The 22,501-nt window shown below is 40.8% G+C and overlaps 1 protein-coding gene across 4 annotated transcripts in view; it reads right to left on the bottom strand.

Annotated features, from left to right (window-relative positions):
* clocka (clock circadian regulator a) overlaps window positions 1–20,892 on the bottom strand; it is a 58,197-nt gene extending 37,305 nt beyond the window's left edge. For 3 of the 4 annotated variants that reach the window (XM_058378631.1, XM_058378634.1, XM_058378633.1), the window contains exon 1: window positions 20,752–20,892. The gene's annotated coding sequence lies outside the window, so the exon portion shown is untranslated. Of the gene's footprint in view, window positions 1–14,075; window positions 14,210–20,751 lie in introns of all 4 variants that reach the window. The other variant, XM_058378632.1, reaches the window with a different exon arrangement.
* Window positions 20,893–22,501: the final 1,609 nt, after the last annotated feature.

The following is a 22,501-nucleotide window of genomic DNA, read 5'->3' as shown; positions in this document are numbered from 1 at the left end:
CATGATCTCAAGCTGTGTGTGCGAGTGCGAGTGAAATGTTACGACCGAGTGCGTTGTGCTTTCGGCTAACTGCATTGTTTAACCTTTGTTCCGACTGTGGAAGCGAATGCAGGTGCTGCTTTCTCAAGCAAAAGCATGTGTGATGGCTCTGGAAGCACATCAGGAGAATGTGTGCTGCTTTGGTGTACAGACAAAACAAGATTAGTTATGATAGGACTGTAAGGAAATGGAGAGGGTCAGCACAGATCCTGGAAGATCTAGCTCTAACAGCATGCAATGCCATACCACAGTAGTGTCCTGGTCATGTTATTTACACCTAGAGAACCACAAGATAACGCTGGCACCATGAGTGTCCCACCACTTCATCAACAAAGCTGAAAGCAGCTTTCTTTTGACTGTGAACCACCAAATTTGTGCCTTTAAAACAAAACAAAAAAAAGGCAAAACAAACACTTTTACAGCTTAGACTTAAAGAGACTGCATCCAGGTTCCAAAAAGCAGTCAGAAGGCTTCATGGGAAAAATTCCCTCATCTGCCGTAGTCTTCATTATTCTAGGTACTAACAATAAACCTGCGTCTATTCATACAATATTCACAGCAGATCATAAATGTTTACATTCAGATACTGAATAGTGAGACCACTTTACAAGGAAGCAGTAATATATTTTAATCAACAAATCGATGCATAGCCTCGGATTTGCTGACCTTACCATAATTAGATCACAATATTACCTCAGATATACTAGGAAAGGTTCTTCTTTGGTTCAGATCTTCTCTTACTGACTGGTGTAAATGTTTATTGTGACTTCTTTAGCCTCGTACAAAACTAGAAGACCGATGTTCATCAGATCTCTGTTCAATTATTCTTTATATCATCCACTGCTATGCTGATGATATGAAGCTGGATGTTTCACTAAAACATATAAAGTGACATGCAGCAGATTGGGGAAAGTCTAAAATCACTTGAACCCATGCTGTTTCAGGTTAAAAGAACTTAGGAAACAGTTAATGATGAGGGAAATGTTTATTATTGTAACAGAGGTCTGATTCCTTGGTAGTATTTCCTCAAGTCTGCTGGATTTGAACGGTTCCATTAAAACGGTTATATTTAATCTCTAAATAAATAAATATCAAAAGTGTCTGAATTTCTGAAGTTAGAAATGATTTTCTGAATTCACAGCACACCTTCAGGGATCTAGTAGAGTCCATGCCTTGCAGCAAAAGGGGGACCAACATAATATTAGGCAGGTGGTCATAATGTTATGCCTGATTGGTGTAATCAAGGTGCGAGCTGAAAGCAGGAAGCTACATGCAGTCTGTCTAGTATTTCGCAATTGTGTCTCAAACTCCATGACATTCGGAAAACAGCCTGAAATTTTTCACGATTATTACAGATTTCTGGCAGATTTAGGCCATGTGACGTCACTGCATGCGAGTGTTGTGTAAGGACAGCGTTTCAGATAGCTCGAAGCAGCAATTATTGTTCAGCTCTAACACCACAGCAGGTTAGTCTGGATAAGCCTTCATTAATGCATAACAAATTCCAGTAAGAGTATAGGCTTCCTCGCCTTTCATCAGCTAGAGGAAACCTCCATGAATTTACATTCAACAAAAAAGTGCTCATCAGCAGGCGGCTTAAATCTTAGCATCATGCTCGGCATCAACGATCATCATGGAGCAGAAACCTGTTTATTCATTGTAGAGGTTTCTATAATAATATTTTTTTTACTGGAAAGGAACGCCATCTGTCTTGAAGCTCATTAAGAACGACAGCTGACCCATGCACAAGCACATTCCTAAATACACCCACATCAACCTGTCTTTAGATTTATGATCTAATTGTGTGGCGTTATTCAGGGCACTTCAACGCGAACTATCATTTTTGCTGCGACAAATATTTCATAAATGCTGACGGCAGATATTTGACTCGATCTGGGTGAAAGAAATGAGCAAGGTAAAACAACCTGAGAAAATCTGTTTAAGTTTGCTCATATTTTCTATCGCTCACGCTTTTACAGGTGACGAAAGCAGGTTAAAGTTCACACAGATTCAGCTGGATCATCTAAACAAGAAGCCTGCATTGTATTTGTGTTGCATACAGTGCTTTGTGGTGCAAAAGAATCAGCTCTGCTGCCCCAAAAACGCTTCGTTATAGTCTTATCTTTCTTTTTGTAACAATCAATGCATGAAATATTAAAATCCATATCCAGAATTCATTCAGATCGAATGTAGTAATCTCTGTAACAGAAAAGTGTTACTGTGGAGAAAAACGTTTAAATAATGAAACTATTTAATATTAGATTAGACATTATCCAGTAAGAACAGCCGCTGCTTGTGCACAGGGCTAGTTCATGAAGGTTGATGGTACGGGATTGTCCTTCTCTTCATCCGAGCGATCACTGATACTGATCTGTTTAGCTAAATGCCAGCATAAACGGCCGCCTACAACAAGACACACACAAGCCAAGGTGTAGACAGCAGGAAGAAAGGGGGAAAAAAATTAATAAATAAATATATGAAGGGCTTATGGAAGACAGGAAAGTAACAGGAATGTCCATGAGAAAGCTCTTGATGGAAGGCAGAGAAGAGGAGGAGACGCCTGTGACAGAGAGGGTGAGAAAGAGAAAGAGGCCATGAGGCAGTAAGTTGCTGTGGCGAGAGCAGAGTGTGAGCACGCTGTGGTTTTGTAACTGTGATGTCACCGAATGCTTCACTGACCCGCTGACCCAATGACCTACTTTCCTTCCTCTGCCGCTCGTTCGCCCGCCCGCCCTCGCTCTCTCTCTGAGATCTAATCTCCACTCAGCAGTGCGACAGCCTGAGCCACTTCTCTACAAAGCAGCGACATTCCTTCCTAAGGCACAGCAAAACAAAGGAAATCTAAACACACCTACAGCCTGTTACATTCATTCATGATTAAAATCACAGCGCAAGAACACGGTGTTTCTATTCTGTCCGCAAATTTCTTCTTCTTTTTTTTTCCTGGTTTAGACCAGATCACAACCTCATGACCCCATCAAACAAATTCCTCTCCGGCCACATTTACAAATCATCCTCCCTCCTTTGTCCCCCCCCCCCCACACACACCCTAACCTGCTCTTTCACATATCCCTGTACACTATAAAAAAATTTTTTTAAAAACTTAACTGTCTTAACCACATAATAACACATTTAGTGTAGTCCAAATCAGGCAACACACACACACACACACACACACAATGGCTCAAAGGTTGCAGTGACTACTTAATTGCCACATATCTGCTTCGTTCTACTACACAACGTTCAGTACTACACACCCTGGGCATTTTCATTTTCCACAGTCACTGCAAGTCTCTGCACGCTCTGTGTGTGTGTGTGTGTGTGTGTGTGTGTGTGTGTGTGTGTGTGTGTGTGTGTGTGTGTGCGCGTGGTGTTGGGGGCGTCGGTTCTCAGATGTAGGTCAGTGAATCTCTGAGTGCTTGAGTCACTCCGAAACCTCAGTGCCGCTCGGTATGCGCGGCGCCATGACAACGGTGCCTGTCGGCAATGCCATAGCAACCGCTCACACCATCCGGGGTAAAAATAGACACTGAATTCCTCCACAGAAGAAATTCCCTGCTCCTCCCATCTCTCGGTCTCTCTCTCTCTCCTTCCCAAGCGCTCAGGTATACATCAGTCCATCTCCCCTCCACGGCAGAACCGGGGGTTCCCTCTAAAGCACCTTTTTACTTATCCAAAATCCTGGTCATGATGGTGGGATGATGATTATAACCTACACCAAAATAATGTAAAAAAATTCGGCTCTTGCTTTATATGGAGCAGCATAGCATCCTATTGAGAAAAAAAAAAAAGGAAAAAGGGAAACCTTCCAGTTTTCCATACATTCTGGTGGAAATGCGATTCCAATTAGTTCTTGGTCTCAAAATCGCTCATGCGTCTTTTTCCACCACGAGTGATAACCTGATGGTCGTGTGCCGACTGGATAAATATTCCGCTATTTTACCATTTCTGTAAGTTCTGGTGTTATGAACTTCATATAGATGATGTCATGAAACTGGACAAAATAAACTAATACTGAAGTGGGTCAAAAAAAAAAAATCAGTGTAGTCTGGGAAATCTTTAATCTGAGGCTCAAAGTCGTTAAGCATCTAAGTTATTGATCAGGGTTTAAGCCCCAGCACTTCCAATCTGCCATCATTGGTCCGTTGAGCAAGGCCCCCAACCCCCAGGGGCGCTGCATCATGGTTGACCCTGAGCTCTGACCCTAACTCTCCAAGGAAAGAAATTTCACTGTGCAGTAATGCATGTGTGACAAATAAAGGCTACTTAACTAAACTTAAGCATTCACCCCCACTAGCATGAAACCCTTAAATTAGTTCTGGCGCAACAGTCAGAAATCACGTGAATTAGTTAAATCTGTGTGCAATTAAAGTATGGCATGATCTCAATACACCTCATTCCTGGAATGCCCGAGAGTTGGTTACCTAACCAAAACCACATCATTAGGACAAAAGTGCTCTCAGACAAGTCCAGGTCAACATTCTGGAAAAGTATCAATCAGGTTTTTGGGTTATAAACAAAAATATGGCAACCCACAATCCTTTAAAAATTCCTTTAAAACCATCCTTCAAAAATTGGAAGAAAATGGAACAAACTACTACAGACGACTCAGCTGAAGCATCTCAGGACCACCAAAGCTGCCAGTGCTGGGCCCTTGAGCAAGACCCTTAACCCTCAACATCTCAGCTGTTTAAATGTGATAAAAGGAAGTTACTCTAAATAAGCTGCAAACTCAACGAGCACTTAGACAGGGGATTAGTCAAAGAAGCCGGTGCTAATTGACAAATATGTGGGATAACGGCTTCAATGCAAATACCATCATCTGGTAAACTTTATTCACTGGTAATGAGCTAAAGGATTGCCCCCCCCGTAAATAAATAAATTACGCACGAGCCGTAGACTATAGATTTTCGACAGTGGGGAGCTGTGATGTTACAGCATAATGCCAACTTGCTGAAAGAGATCTGATGTATGCAGCTTTCATAACTGTGGGGGGGAAAAAAAAAAAAAAAAAAGATTTCAGATAACCAGGAAGACCCGAGTCTGCGTTCAGATACATCACCATTTAAACAGCACACAGTTAACCCGGATCAACGAACTCTGAAACTTTCACTCACGAGTGCTCCCTCAGAAGCACCATGAGCGAGCACTAATCTGGTCAGTCCCTCTAGAATTCTGCGATTTTTTGAGATTTCAGAAGTTAACCTAAAATCAAGCCATCTCTGATATTCGGAGGAGCTTGCAGTTGTTAGTAGAATTACCACAGGTTTTCTGCCGAGACACCTCACGTGACATCATGACACACGTTCAGCCGAAATCCCTCTCCGGTTCACGTGTGAGGACCAGTACAGCTCTCAAAGAAAGTCATTACATAAAAGAAGAATCCTGCGTTTGCAATTTCACCAATTTAAGTAGTTTCCCTCAAAAAATAAAAAATGTAAAGCACAAAAAGAATTGCAATTTGCAGAATCAAGCTGCAACAATCGTGGAAAAAAAAATAAAAATAAAAGAAACTCCTGGAGGGACTGAATCTCTATACAGGTGACTCCATTTTGTCCCGAAGGTTCAGAGACGCTTCTTGCCGACAAGCAGCTCTGCCCCTGCACCCCACTGTGGTCGAGCGGTGAGCCGCAAGCCCCGTGTCTGGAGCTCACAAAAGCTTCCTTTGTCTGAGGAGAACTTCAAGGAAGCAGTGAGTCGGAAAACATCTGAAAACCTGCTTTCCACTGGTGCCGGGCCTCAGCGCACAGCTGGCAGCGAGCCGCACGCTGGAGCTACTGTAGCCTCGGAGCCAAACGCTGCCACCTCTGCCAAGTGGGTCAGCCAAGACCTGCTATAAAGGGGCAGCGAGCAGGAGAGGAAATGGCCGAAGAAAGAGGATTTCAGAGAACTAATTGTTCATTCAGCCATCTGACCTCTACATTTACTTAACTATATCTTTTTTTTTCTTTGCATAATGTAGAGTTCGTCATCACTGGAGTGTTTTTCAGTACAGATCGAACCAATTTTTTCCGTTTTGATTAGACACACTGGAACGGTAGAAACATGCCAAAAATGCTCGCTGTTGTAATGTGTCTACAGAACAAACTACGCAAGAATAATCACGTACGACGTGACTGGATAAAACTAATGCTGGATAACTACTAAAAACAGAAAGGTGATCAGTGTCTTGTCTTGTGAAGGGTTTTTCCCCACTTCATTAAATTTTCTGACTTATCGATTCCTCCAAGCGCACCAAATAGCTACGGTTTAACAAAGGGGGAAAAAAAATAAAAAAATCAGCACAAAGAATAACTAATAAACATATCCGAATTCATTACGTCGGTGTTCGTCGTCTCTGTGAGAGATTTCTGTAGGCTAACTGAACACAGTGGGTGTGTACTGACATTTTCTCAAACTAGAAATGTAAATGTACATTGGAGTAGCTCATATTCAACAGAAGAAAACAGAATAAAACCTGTATTTCGGCCTCGTTCCTGCGCCACACATTTAATGAGTTTATAGTGACGTTGCTGTGAAACAAGTTCATTCCTGTCGTCACAATTATTTGCACTTTCCCTTGTTGGAAAACTTTGACCATATCAAAACTTTCAATAAAAGTTAAAAAAAAAAAAAAAAAGAGCTTCGCCGTATCGTCGATTATACAACGTTTGTTCACCGAAGATTTAAATCTGTTTATTATTAGCATTAGATAAAGTGATGCCTCTGCCATCCGAGGAGCAGTTACTCTAGAAACAGTAACACAACCGTAACAAGTGCATTCATACAAACTGGGGGTATTTATGTAACAGCCAGAACTATGTTATAGAAGAAATGATAGAAAATTCATCTTGAAACAAAATAGTAGCAAAATATAAAAGGAATTAAAGCTTTTTAAGCTAGACTCCTGTTAGCAATGAATCCATAATTAATGGCTAGATACTGCTGGAAAAAAAAAATATTGAAGGTGCTGAACTTCGAGGCATCGCTGTAGAAGAAATGAGACCGTGGGGTCATTCGTTCATCAGGACGTAGAGCAAGAAATCTTTCCAAAACATAACTCACCAAAGAAAGCCTCGATTTCACTAATCCACTAATCCCATCAAGTGTCAATGAGACACAAGCACGACTCGACTGGCCATCAAGCACAACTCGACCGGCAATCAAGCACGACTCGACTGGCCATCACTCAGGAACCGATGAAGGAGACCGGCAACGAGCTGGTGGAGTAAACGTCCGTCACTGACCCACCTTTTCACTTAGCACGCCATCTACATGCTAAACAAACACCTAGGGATACCGGACTAGTGGATTCACGATGTGGACTACAAAGCCACCATGCACAAAGGGCGTCTACTTAATGCATTCAATGTAAATTTGACTTAGCTATGTGGATTGCAAAAGTCTTGTGTGTGTGTTTGTGTGTTTAATAAAGCAAATAAGTGTTCAGTTCTTTCATTCCTTGCAGGTCACAAGTCAAACAAACAATATTTCTTTTCGCTTTGCTTATCCAGTGTAAACCTTGAAGATATACAGCATCCAAAACAAATGAAAATTAATTTGTTCTGAGGATTCGAGTCGTTCGCATTTAATCCTTCCTTCTGAAGCGTCTTCAGCTGGCTGATTCAAGGTCTTTCAAAAAAATGTCTTTTTCAATAATACAATTGGCGCTGAATCAGAATAAAACAAACAACTCTCACTAATCACAAGGTTGTTGTTGCTCTAACCGTCACTGTTGCTAGGCTTTTTGTTTACGACAAGCTACCAGGATTTCGTGTTTTTCAATCGCAGAAATTAGCGTCAAATCAAGCAAGCTCTGTGATATTCAGGAGACTGCTCAAAATTATAGATCTAAAGCAGATTTGGGACGAAGCATGTCACGTGACATCAACACGTGTTCAGCCAAATTCCTCACCCATTCACGCGTGTGGACAGCTCTCATAGAACGTCATTATATACGTGTCTTGCTGTTAGAGGAAGAATCCTGTGTTTGTGATTTCACCAATTTAAAAATAAAAACTCTTCAAGTTGCATCACGAATCTTTAAAAACAGAAGCAAAATCGAAATTTTTCCTGAAGTGACTTTATAATAGCTGCTTCAGAACAGATAGTTGGCGTTAGGCTCCTGACTTGTGCAACAGAAAAGCAGCCTCCCGATTCATTCAAGTGATTAGTCTAAAACTATGCTCTGAGTAGGAGGAGCTTTCCTCTATCAATCACAGCGACGCTAACTAATCATGAACCATCATCTGCTCAGCTCATGCATGAAAACTGAGGTGGATACACTGTGCTCTGTGTGTTATGTTTCTCCATGACGCATCATCAGCATGAGTTCATGCAATTCCTTGACTTCATGTTGATGCTGAGAGGGATTTCACAACTATTAAATTAGAGGAAAAAAAAAAATCGATGGGAAATTGGGAAACATCTGAGGAGGTCTGGGGTGCAGTCGGTGTTCCAAAGGTTTATCCCAAAAGGTGTTCAGTGGGGTTGAGTCAGAGTCAGGGCTCTGGTTGGGCTCCACTCCATGTCTTCATGGAGCTCACTTAATGATAATGCAGCATACAGACATCATATATAATCAGCTTTGAAGCAATAGTTTAGGGAAGAAACACTAAAATCTGTACTTTTTTTTGTGTACTTATATGCTGCATCATGGTAGACGTCTCCAACACATCTATACACCGTATCCAAACTCTACACAGACTTAAAGACTAAACCATGTTGCCATGGTGAAGGGCAGGGGATGGTAAAATCCATAAGTTGTTATGAAGACCTCCTTGAGCTCTCTATGTTTATGGCTCTAGGTCTCACTGTATAACCTTGCACATGGGGCTTTTATTCTAACCAGCGTTCGGAACCTGTGGATCTGGGATAGGGATTCTCGATACTACAGAACACAGACACGCAATAACCCAGGGTATTCACAAACAAAACAGCAGCAGTGACCCCCATTTCCAATAAAAATCAATTTTCACTCGTTTAACAAAGAGACGGGACAAAACTCCACTTCGTTAAGCATCACTGATCCATATCTACAAACTATAATTTTACAACCCACATTGTTGTCGTTCTCCAAAGCTCATCATCTCCGAATCAAACTTCCACTCTGAATCGTCTTGCATATCAAAGGAGACCCAAATAAATACAAGATGAAGAATGAGATTTGGAAAGTAATGAGGCACCGGTACTCAGAGAAGTCGGCATCGTTTCCATGTTTGATTCCAAACGCAGGATTTTCTGGTTTAAAGCCAGATGAGACGCTATTGGCAGAAGTCGTTAGGAATTATGGTCAATAGATTTTCATAAAGTTGGAACACTTTAGTGGCTGCACTGCGGATCGGCACGGATATGTGTGTCAACGATGCAGTCCGTCACAGTGTGATGGTGAGAAATTTTATCTGAGGCATCTCAGTAAAAGGGCATTAAAGGGGAAAAAAAAAAACAATTTCTGCACAGTCATTGTGACTCTGTGGTTTCTTCCACGAGCAGGTCGTCTGCCCTGTGTCTCCCTCTAAAAGGGCTGAGCGGAGTCCGTGAACTAGAGCAGTGTGTGTGTGCCATATAGGTTTCATTTTAAACGCAAATTTCTAAAAGTGAGTTCAGAATACAAAATATATCTCAGTAAGGTCACATCAGAAATCAGTACATTTAAGGACCAAAGAGCAGGGGACAAAGGACATCAGACCAATGATGCAGTGCACGGTAATCCCATGACTTTTCAGCCACCACACAAAAGATGACAGAACTGTTACTCTGACCTCAATTTTGGGCTTTAAAAGACTCTTGGAGTCATAGTGAAATCAACGGCATGCAGTAAAAATGAAACATGGCTAATTAAACACTGATCTTTTACTTTCGTGGATCACAGTTAGTCGTGGTGTTGAAGTTAAGTGGAGGTCTGTGGAGACTGAATCTCTTCTTCACTACAAACTTCATCTCTGAAGTGATGTCTTTAAGCAGACTGAATGAATCAGAAAAAAGGGGAAAAGCTGCCTGAATGTACAGTGTGTGTGTGTTGCTTGGTGTTTTCGTCTGGATTTACAGAGCAGCCCATAATGGTGATGTTGAACATGTTTGATGGAATCTTCCAGTTCTACCATCGTGCTCAAACACATTGAATGTTTCTTATGGGTAGCGTGGGTTTTTTCCCCCCAACCACCAATTTGGTCAATTCCCACCCACCAGTCATGCTACGACAGCTAACGACCATGAAGGGTAACACGCACAAAAAAAAAAGCTGTGCTCTTTAATTGGTTAGTGTTGCTGTGATTGACAGGAGAAAGTGTTGGCTCCTCCCACCTAGACAGAAAGGCCAGTTTTGCTCCTTTACCTCTCGGATATGGATGACTGAATGGTCAAAATTCCAAATCTCCAGAGACTGCAGAATTCATCCTTCCGTCCGTTTTCCTTAGCGTTTATCCCACACAGCGTCACAGGGAGCCGGGAGTCTATCCCAAAGGACTCGAGATAAAAGGTATGGGGACACCCTGGATGAGATGCCAGCCCAACACAGGGCACGAATAAGTTCTCCTCAACTGGGGGATGAAACCAGAGTACCAAGAGGAAACCCCTGAAGGGGAGAACATTTAAGCTTAGAGGTGCGAGGCAGACCTGCTAGCCACTAAGGCACCTTTCAGTGTTCTTATATTTCAGACAAATATCGCACATCATTATGCAGAATGCTGAATGCGTATCACTCAAACTGCAGATGTACTGAATCAAGGGCGTTGTTGTGAATAAGAATCAGCTTGAACTAGTTTTCTGAGTCTCAAATACAAACACAGAGCTGAACAAAGTGTGACAGGAGATGATTCATGCACTGACCAAACACTGACAAAATAGCTGTTAATCTGCAGCCAGTTCGATTTTTATTTTATTTATGCAATGCTTTCAATAGCACATTGTTGCAGAGCATCTTTAGAAATCTGGTGGAGATTTAGAAATTGCTAATGAGGAACCCAAAGGCGTTGCGAGCAAAGAGGGAAAAAAATATAAGCAGAAAGCTTGAGAGGAAGCAGAATGAAATGGGAATCCATCCTCTTCTAGGTGAGAGTTTTATAAATGTAGAATTTGTAAGGTTTTTGAAAGTTTAATGATTACAGCAACACTTCTTATACATTCTACAGTATCGAGGTAAGATTATGCACTGAACTAAAGGAAACCTGAACTGATGAACAGACAAACCCCTTCATCATCGCTGAGTAGATTCAGCTACACATGCCAGTCACTTTTGTATGTTTAAGGGCAGTTTCCTGATTAAAGTGAAGTGCTTTTGGTGTTCACACTGTAAGTGGACTTAAAAATGGAGCAGTTCCCTCCCTTTTAGCACTGATGTGGCTTCAGACTCCTTGCTGTTCACACCACAACTCCTTAAGAACTCAGACCTCAGCGATCCTCTGATATACACATTTTGTCCTTTTCTGTTGTAACCGCCATTGTTTGCATAAACAAATGAAACACTTGACATTCCTACGTGTTGATTAATGATGACATTTTATGCAAATCTATTTAATCTCTCCATATATCACCATCTCATCCTGAGGCCACACAACCCTACACTGTGAAAAGTTTTGTTTTTACCAGTGATGGAAGAACGACAGCTATGTACAGTGAGCCTCGAGACACTTGTGGGTTAATGAAGCGTGCATCTTCACGTTCACGTCACACAAATCGATCCAACAGCAAAACGACCCACAAACCTGAGTCTCTCCGAGTTTCTCCTGAGTCTCAGTCTGGTTCGGAGGTCTGAGATCATCTGGAGTGTTCACGTTCATGTTCATATCAGCCCGAGACAGCTTTGGGTGCTCAAACAAACTAATTGTGTGTGCAAGAAAACAAATAGATTTTTGTATGCAAATAGAAACAGAATTTCAGATTCCTTCTCATGGCCTGATCTGCAATGCGGCACTCGGATCCACCTCCCCCTGAACCAATTAGGAGCCTGAGAGCAACAAGAGCACGACTTTCTAACTGGTCTAATGAGAAGCAACCAGACACAAACGGCAAACCAAACACACTTCACTTTCCATGTCAAAAAAGCTAGGTCTTATAGCATTAGCTGTCAAACCAGACTTGATCTGAAACCCTTAAGCAGCATGACTTCTCATCTCCCTCAAACGTGAATACCTGCATCATAACTGGACACACGAGTCCATCATCACTGGATCAGGTGTTTAATGCTTGTTAGTTTGGCCAGAGACCTCCATCACTCTACCCGAACACACTACATGACCCGAGCCACACCAGCGAACATCTTTCGCGATTAAAAACACTCTTGCGATTTAAGAAGCATTTAAAAATAGCACGAGGAGACATGCTGTAAAACCATTAGACGTCCATCCTAAAATGATGATTAGTCTCGGGTTTTGTCCAAACAGTAGGCTACTTATTCTCGGGACAGAAAGTTCTGGACAGAAATAAATAAGAATAAAAGAAAAAGGCTGGTAAACTGCGACTGTAGTGGTCACTGTGACTACGTATTTACTTCTGTGGAGGTAGAAACATTGGAAAAATCCTGTGATTTGTCTGAAATTTAATATCTAAATTCTCAGAGACATTCAGTTTTAAATGATACTTTCCTAATTGCTGTTGATGTTAGCACACCTGTATTCCACTAAACCTGTTTCCAAAATATGTAAATTGCTCTTCACGCGTCAGCAACTTCAGGAGTAACAGGGCACGTGTGTTTAGCTTCGACTTAGAACAACAGTAGCAATTTTGGAAGCTTGTTTAATTGGAAGCTTCTAGCAATGAACAGGAGCGGATCTAACCGAATAAAACCTGATGTTACACAACAGCTTCTGTCACTGAGCTAATGCAAGTTATTCACCTGGAAGTACCGCTAAACTGCTGCTGTGTCCCAATTCACCTACCGTCCGTCATCAGTGGTATCCGAGATCGGAATTAACATGTCCCAAATCATAATTTGTTGAAATGAATCTCAAAAGTACTAGGATAGTCTGCTATTTCTGAGGAGGAAGAAGATGATGAGGAGGAGAAGGAGGATGAGGATGATGAGAAGGAAGAAGAGGAGGTGGAGAAGGAGGCAGAGGAGGAAAAAGAGGATGATGAGGAAGTTGAGGAGGACAAGGATGATGAAGAGGAGGTGGAGGAGGAGAAGGAGGTGGAGAAAGACGAGGAGGAGAAGGAGAATAAGAATGATGAGGAGGTGGAGGATGATGAGGAGGTGGTGGAGGAGAAGGAGAATGAGGATGATGAGGAGTTGGAGGATGAGGTGAAGGAGGTTAAGGAGAATGAAGATGATGAGGAGGTGGAGGAGGAGAGGGAGGTGGAGGATGATAAAAAGCAGAAGAATGAGGATGATGAGAAGCAGAAGAAGAATGAGGACGATGAGGAGAAGGAGAGTTGGTGGAGGTGGAGGAGAAGAAGGTGTGGAGGATGATGGAGGAGGATAAGGAGGATGAAGGTCTGAGAGGTGTAAATGGAATTTGGAAAAATAAATCAAGAGACTTGTAAATTAAATTCTATAATGAAACGCAACAAGGAGTTTGTTTACGGTGAGTGTGTGTAACTAGGCAACATTCTCCCCTGTCACATGACATAACTCGCTTACTCTGCTGCTAAGTGCTAACAAAATAAGTGTCTTGACTGGACATCATGTAATTTTATTATATAAAAAAAAAATGTTTTGCGTAATTACAGGCCTGGCGATGGACCCGGATGCGGCTCGGTCCTGATGGAGACACAGTGACTACGATAATGCTGATCAGAGCAGTAATGGATTCTGATTATGATTAACGGGGCTTTCTTGAGAGAAACTGAGATGTCTGAATCAGAAGCAGAATCTTAATGCGAGATTTAATAAGCATGTAAACCCATCAATCAAGTCCACACTCCCTATTCTGAAAGAGAAATAAATAAATAAAAATGTTCCTGTTAATCACTAATATACGCTAGCATTGTAAATTTCCCTCTGGAATTAATATTAGTATCATAACTACCTTCAATTACTGCATGTTAATTACGATTAAATTCGAATCCCCGCTAAAGCCACAGTCATTCATTGCCGGGAGCAAAGAGAAAAAATTTTTTACCCTTGCTCTCTGTGTGAGAAAGACAACATTCTCTCTCTCTCTCTGTCTCTCACGTCAATCACAGCGACATTAGCTAATCCAGCAAACATGCAGAAGAGGGCAGATAGTGTTTCCTCCGAGTGTGTTACGCCTCCCTGGAAAGCAACATAAACAGCTCAAGATTGGATTCATGCTGTATTCATCAAGGGAGGAAAATGGGTACAAAATGTGTTAAATGCATACAGTAACAGAAACCTAAAGCACATATTTAGGCAAAGCTTAATGTCACTATATTAAGTCACATTCAGCCTATAAATTACTGATCCAGCATTCATACATTCTGGGAATATTATATATATATATATATTCTGGTTAAAATTTTGATAGAAGTGCATGAAGGAAATAAATAGCAGTGAGTGGTAAAAGGAGCCTCTGCTGGTTTTCATGGCAGTGTTGAGTCAGGAGCCCGAGAGCGTGCAGGACGCAGATGGAGTTGAGCCGCTTTGGTGGCGTGGGTGGATGCTGAAATCTGCAGAAGGCCTCGTCATATGAAACACCCACAGAGACCTCCCAAGTCCCTGTGAGGACAAAACCACGGGCCAGACGCCAGCTTGGCCCCACTGTTGCCTTGCCAGTACAGAATAGAGCTGTTACTAACTACACGCTTACTGCCATATAGAGGCAGAAAATAATTACAGAAATACCTTAAAAACAGACTCACTGCCAAAGGAGCTCTAGGGAGATGAGCTCTGTTCACCAAGTGTGCTTTAGGAAAGATTAGAAAAGTTGTTCTACCTGAAGAGAAATTCTCTCTCTCTCTCACACACACACACACACACACACACACACACACACGAGATCAGCCATAACATTAAAACCACCTGCCTAATAGTGTGTAGATCCTCCTTGTGTCACCAAGATAGCGGTCAAGACATGAACTCCACCAGACCTCTAAAGGTGTACTGTGGTATCAGACACCAAGACGTTAACAGCACTGCTGTAAGTTATGAGGTGGAGCCTCCACGAGTTGGACTGGTGCCATCCACACGTAAAAGAGAACACAATCCACCAGACCTGGTCACCTTCTTTCAGTGCTCCATAGTCCAGTTCTGATACTCACGTCCATTGTAGGTGCTTTCAGCAGTCTGTGCTACAGGAGAACCATTTTCAAGGCCTGAGTGTTTCTTGTTTAATATATCCCACCCACTGTCAGGTGTCATTGTACAGTAAATGTCCACTTTATTAGGAACACCTGTAGAATTACACATGTGGTTTTACCTAAACAGCCAATCATGTGGCATTACATCATTATGGTTGTACTATTAATTTGCCATTTCTGGGGTGGTTATTTATTTATTTATTTATCTAAAGTGAACGAATGATAGCACATCACTATAGTGTGTGGCTTTGTGTCCCTCACTTGCATTCAGGAGGCACTTTTAACCAAAATGCTGTAAAGGAAAACTAGAAACCACTATATTTTGGTTTTCTGGTTAAAATTGCTAACGACAATTACGAATACAATTATTAACTCATGTCATTAACATTAAGTTCTAAACTCTTAAGAGACTTTGTCTTTGTTTTGAAGCTTCATAGTCCACCTGACTACAGCCCGGTATCACTGAACTGATTAACCCACACACGCTTCCTAGAAGCTCGGCGCTCATTCGCAGAATCTAACACACAACATGTTGCATGTTCTTGTGGGAGTCACACTACAGTCACACATGACGGAGAGATTAAACACGAGGCAGAGTCCATACAGGTCGTAATTCTGGGTATCTGTAGGCAGGTAAGCAGTAGGCAGGTTGTGTCTGTTGTCTCTGGACACAAGGACACAGTAACTAAACACTGCTCCATTCATTTTACTAAACAACTTCTGGATTAATGCAAAGTGCACAAGAAAGAGAGAGAAAGCAACAAGTGACTTTCATTCCACACAGACATATACAATAATGTAGGAAAAAGTTGCTGATTAATTATGCGTTAATTTGTTCGCTTGCTTTTCTTTCTAATACTATTTTAATCCAGCTGATCCAAAGATTTCCTATCAAACTTCAGGCAAACAGCAGTCTTCTAATTTTTTTTTTGTTTTTTGTTTTTTTGTTATAAACATGTTATAACTTTTTATCTCTTCACATTTATAATTAATTAATTTGGGAGATTACATATATTTGTTTAATTTATTATTAATGTATTTTAAAAATATTTTTATTTATTTGACATTCCTATTTTTAGAAATTGAAATATAAATATTATTTAAAACAATTTTTTTCACAGTTTAAAATATTTATTTAGTATAATATAATATCACATCAACCGCTTTGTAAGTATTTCTATTATAAAATAAAATATCCATCAAGATGAAAAATTATTTTATGTCAAAATTAGCTTATTACAATTTACCAAAAAAATATAAATAAATAAGACAAGCATGACGAGTATAGGAGCAAGGTTTAAATGTTGGTGGTAACTAACTGAGTGTAACTAAGCTCTGGATGTAACCAACACACACAGAAAGAGAGCGAGAGAGAGAGACTCTCGCAAAAGTGAGTGACTGAGGAAATAAGAGCGAGAGAAAGAGATAGACAGACAGACGATCAGCGGTTAAGAAGCTGAACTTCAGCTCAAAAGGTCAGCAGTTAAAATTCCCACACTGCCACTGTGGCCCCATGAGCTTCAGTTAAATGTGAAATAAACGTAAGCCTCTCTGGACACGGCCGTCTGCCAAGTGCAGTAAATGTAAACAGTGTTGTTGCTACTCAGACCCACATGCAGGGATTTATTTTGCCCCTGAAACATGAGCAATCTGGGTTGAAGCTGTGTTGGCTTAGCTAATTGACATCTGTAATTCATGATATCAATTAACTAGGGAATGTTTGGTTTAGTGAATCCAGCTTAGTTCTAAGGAAACCTCACCATGTTGAGCTGACTATGTGGTACAGCTCCTTTCTCTGAAGCACATGGACACAAGTGAGCCATGCAGGCACTCGGACCAGGCTTGCTCTTGCATCTCATTACTGTGGTGTAATACGACCACCAGGCTTCGCACATCTGTACAACACAGGTCACTTTAACCGTACCGGGGCAAAACACACTATCAGCAGCTGTCCCCAAGGACGACCCAACAACCTCCAGCGTATTCGGAGAAGCCCAGAACCTTCAAACCACTACAAGACATCACCACAAAATCAGAGAAAAGTAAAAACAGACTGAAATTAACAGAAGCAGGATATCAGAGCTCTAAATGACTTAATTTTCGAGCTCCTTGCTTCGAGCTACATGGTTGAGAGAGAGAAAAAACATGGCCACCTCTGCATTATCCCTTTATTAGCAACACGCTAGCCAGCAACTCAACTGTGACGAGTGATGTATATTCTTCTCATCATAACTGTGGGGTCAGTGGTATGGATATAACAAGTGAATAAGTCTGTATGTTGATTGTTCAAAAGTAAATACTTGTATATTCACAATAGAAGTTCGAGTTAGAGTTGAGGAGACCGGCCCGGGCTGCAGAGCAGGACTTACACGTGTCGAGGAGGAGTTTTTGTTGCTTGACAGAGGTTAAGAATTAAGAGTTAGGAGGAGTTATGTATAAATACCACATAGTTGATTATGTTAGAGCACACGGTTTGATTTAAGAGTCTGAGGGAAACCTCAAATACTCTACCTTCCCTCAGAAAACCCTGCATGCCTCTCTGCCTCATCTGTGCCTCGATCAAGACCTTAGAAAGCTTCCCAAAACTAAACTAACCTGTTATTAACATCATACCTACTATCGCAATATTAATTCATCTTCAGTACCCACATTGTCCTGGTCAGGACTGAAGGAGATTCCAGGAAGTGTGTGTGCGATGCAGGAATAAACCCTGGACAGGATGCTGGTTCATCGCAGGGCACCACACATTCACACCCAGAGGCCAATTAGTGTCACTGCCATGTACTGAGAGGCAGGAAGACAAACAGTGACTCGGAACACAGTCAAGGAGACAGTAAAACCAAGCGCAGGACCAAAGTGCACTATATTATTGCAGTATTTTAAAGGAACTTCAAAGAATATATTTAACACCGATCCATCTCAAAATCATCAAGGGACCGAGACGTTATCTCCATGGTTAAGTTGGACTTCTTACTGACGATTATTTGTAAGAATGAGGAGTTTTTGCTACCGGATCCTCGTCTCCTACCCAATTCGCAGCGGTACGAGCACAAACAATAATGTCACAATGATGAAATAAAGAACTGTGCAAAAGTATTAGCCACCCTGCTTTTGTAATCTTCGTATTAGGGATGAAGAGAGTCTGATTCCCTGATACTTGAAGTCATTATTTTCAGCCCTTAATTATAGAAAAAGAATATAATGTGAGAAGGAGCAGTTAGTAATGCTGAGAGATTTAAAGAGTAGTATTTCTCAAATAAAAAAAAAAAAATTCATGACCTACAAATGGAAAACAACGCACAAATGAGGAGCAGTAAGACGCGGCCATTAAAACACACACTGCCAAATTCCTGACCAAGCAACACGCACGCATGCAAATCATTTGGTGCGCTTGAGAATCATTGCAAGGTGATACCAAACTGGACCTAATGAAAAAGATTCAGCGTCACAAAAAAACAACGTCTGGCACAGTTTTTCATAAATGATAAGAGCACTGCTATTCAGCAGGTACAGTGAAGCACTTGTGACTGTCACGACTGCATCCTTAACATCACACGTAACCTTCTGTTCATTTATATGCTTAAAGTTTCTTAAACTTGAGTCAGTTCTGATAAAAGCATCTGCCAAAAACATTTCAGAGAAAACCCTTAAATCTACAGCATTTATTTAACCACTTACTTTAGTTTATATTTTTACTTTGCTTCTTCTTTTTAAGAGGATATCCTAACGTTAAAGGGGAAACCAATCTGGTACCCAGGATCGCTACAATAACAATAACAATAACAATAACAATAATAATAATAAATAGTAATAGTAATAATAATAATAATAATAATAATAATTAAAATAAAAGTAACAATAATAAGCAAATAAATAAAATGTTTAAAATTTAAAAATGGTGAATTAGATATTGCAGATAAATAAATAAATAAATAAATAAATAAATAGAAACCCATCATGGAAATTCAAAACGTGAAAAACTTGAAAAGATGCATCGTATGGGACATCCAAATGTTTCCATATAAAGAGACATGATTGTATTTTTGTTAGAATTGATTTTATATTACATTTATATTTTATTATATTAAGTGCTTCAATACAAAAACATCTTGTTTATTAAGACAAAATATAATATTGGATGGTTATTGGATAGCATCAAGGATTCAGTACTGGAAAAGAGAAGTGACCATTATATATATATATATATATATATATATATATATAAAACATTAAAAACCTATTATCATTGTTATTACTAGGAAAATATTGAAATGATCCTGCTTTTTTTGCATTACATTAGTTTTGTCATATTCACAGTAAATACTGTATGAACGGAAGCGTGTTGTTTTGGTACGTTTAGCTTCATTTCATCACCGTTAAGCCTTGTACAATGGATCTTGTTACTTAAAAGAAGAAACAAACATCTTATTCACATATTTTTACCCCTTTAGGAATTTACTTTTGTGTGTGTGATGTACTAATATTGCCAACAGGTAAGAGAAGCTTCTAGCTACTTAGCATTTTCTCTTCAAACTTTGGGCCACACCTCCCGAGCACTTAAAGACCGGCTCTTCTGCGCATGCGTCCAGCCCTCAATTACTTTCTTCCAGGCGACCGTAGATAACACACTGCACTCTGGTTTTATTTTTTTATTTTCTACGCTCTACCTAAGGCATGAGGCTGTACGAAGACGCGTTGGTTGTTAAATGCGCTTGAATTGCTGTTTTCAGACGAATAATTTGTTCTGGTGAAGCGCCTTATTCTAATGAATGAACACGGACATTATGGCAACTCCATTAAGGCATGCTCCCGCAAAACTGCAACAGATGCATCACATTTTTGGGGCTTTAACTGTAATTGTAACTCTCTCTCTCTCTGATGAGGGAAGTGAGGTCTCGTGTAAAAGCGAAATATTTCAATTTCCTACCGCACGAGCCACCCCTCTACAGGTTGCTCTAAGCAGAAGAGAACCACGGCAAATTGCCCAGGTTAACCCGGATTTAGATCTGGTTAAATACCTCCTATCCACCATAAACACCGCAATACGTTGCACAATGAAATGTTTAATAAGTGACCTACATACACGCGCGAGGTGAATTGCGGTGCTGCCGAAACCTAATGCGCGCTCCTGTCGCTCCTGGAACTAAATATAGCAAAGTTTAAAATACGGACCATTTTTATTCCTCAATAAACGCACATCACCGGCATCGGCAAATGAATCGTCTAGACAAGTCACAAGTGCGTGTGTGTTTATTACAAAAAAATCGGTTTAGCTAGCTAACCGCAGACGTTTGGCGGCGCAGCTCTCTCTCTCTCTCCGGTCGCACTAATAAGCGCGAGCGAAATGTGGGTCAGCAGGCCTCCGGACTCTTCACGAGCAAGCTTCAGGGACAACAAAAAAAAAAATTATAAGAGCGCTGTGTTTGTTTTTCTACTGATTTTCTTTCTCCTTGTCAGCGTTAAAACGAATGCCGCACTAGGCATGTGTCTAATTTTTTTTAAAAAAGAAAGCATAAACGTGCAAAACGCGGTGCTTACCCAGTTCATTCGCCGTCATAAGGGGATCTCGCGCTCCTTGTTTTGGTTTAGACGCCTGCGTTGGATTGACTGGAGTTACAAAAACAGCAGGGCCTACCCTGGGCTTCCCGAGCGCATGCGCAGTAGGCACGAAGCGACAGCAGTAGCAGCAGCCTACACAATCTGGCAGCACGAACAAGCGAGCTCGCGCGAGGAGGATATTTATCGGTGTGTCAGAAATGGCATACTAGCTTTCATTAAAAAAAATAATAATAAAAGAAAGACTTTAGCGTTTTAGAATGTCTTATCATTGCACAATACATATTTTAATCTGCAATTTTAAATAACTTATTTTTTGTCTCATTTTTTTATTCTTATTAAACCCTGAACGCTCTTCGTGTTATTTCTGTGTTATACAAGCGCCCCCAATCTAGTGTGTCTCTCATTCTTTTGGCGGAAGGCCAATTAGGTCAAACTCACCACACAACCAACCTTGACTGGTCGCGTGTAAAAGTGGTAGCAGGAGTCTGATTGACAGCTGGCTTGGCCAATCACCGCGTCGTGCGTGTGTGGGCGTCACCATAGGCGGAAGAGTGTCTAATATTTCGAATAACTTGCCGTTTTATGCTATTAAATTTTTTGGTTTGTTTGTTTTTGCTTTGGGCTTTTTGTATGTTTTTAAATATAAATCACACACACATATGTACTACCTTTACATGTTTAAATTTTAAAATAATTCCTAGAAGCATAATAAAGAAGTGTAGAACTTTATTAATCCTGAAGGAAATTCTTTCGCCAGAGACTGCTTCAGATTCCCGGAGAAATAAATAAAAATGAAATAATCTATATATACAAATGTGTTCAAAAGTGCAAAATGTATTTGAAAATATAAATGAAAAAATCTATCCATTGTCTATACCCGCTTTATTCCTAATTAGGGTCACGGGGATCTGCTGGAGTCTATCCCAGCACACGTTGGGTGAAAGGCAGGGGTACACCCTGGACAGGTCACCAGTCCATCACAGGGCCACAGATATAGACAGACAACCACACACACTCACTACTATGGGCAATTTAGAATTACCAATCAACCTAAAGTACATGTTTTTGGACTATGGGAGGAAACCGGAATACCCCGAGTAAACCCACACAGGCACAGGGAGAACATGCAAACTCACACAGAAAAGCCCCGCCTGTTCGAACCCAGGACCTTCTTGCTGTGATGCAGCAGTGCTAACCACTAAGCCACCGTCCTGCCCCATGAAATAATCTATATGTGCAAAATGCATTCAAGTACCAAAAAGGTGCTAGGGAACTAAGAACATATTGCACATGATGTGATAATGAAGATGGTATGATATTGCACATGATATTATATTAACATATGTTGTGAATTATTGTGAAATTTTGATACCATCAATGTTCATTCGGTCAGCTCTATTCCCTACTGAAAGGGGAGGAGTTATAGAGTTTGATGGCCACTGGTAATAAAGACCTCCTGTGGAGTTCTGTGGTCTCAGTCTACAGCTGAATGTGCTCCCATAGGACTCACATAATATGAAAGTGAATGCGCCCTAAAATGCTCCTGAAACCTTCCCAAGAGTGATCTGTTTATTGATAATCTTAAAGAGAAGATATCTCTCCAAGGAATCTCCAATCATCTATTTTCTGTACCACTTATACTATACAGGGTCACAGGGAGCCTAGAGTTTATGCAAGTGGACTCAAGGCGAGAGACACTGTGGACGGGTTGCCAATCTATCACAGGGCA

This window comes from Hemibagrus wyckioides, linkage group LG25 (assembly GCF_019097595.1).
Source record: "Hemibagrus wyckioides isolate EC202008001 linkage group LG25, SWU_Hwy_1.0, whole genome shotgun sequence".
NCBI classification, from domain to species: domain Eukaryota; kingdom Metazoa; phylum Chordata; class Actinopteri; order Siluriformes; family Bagridae; genus Hemibagrus; species Hemibagrus wyckioides.
Note: the sequence above shows the minus strand (reverse complement) of the source record. Positions and strands in the feature narration are given on the sequence as shown.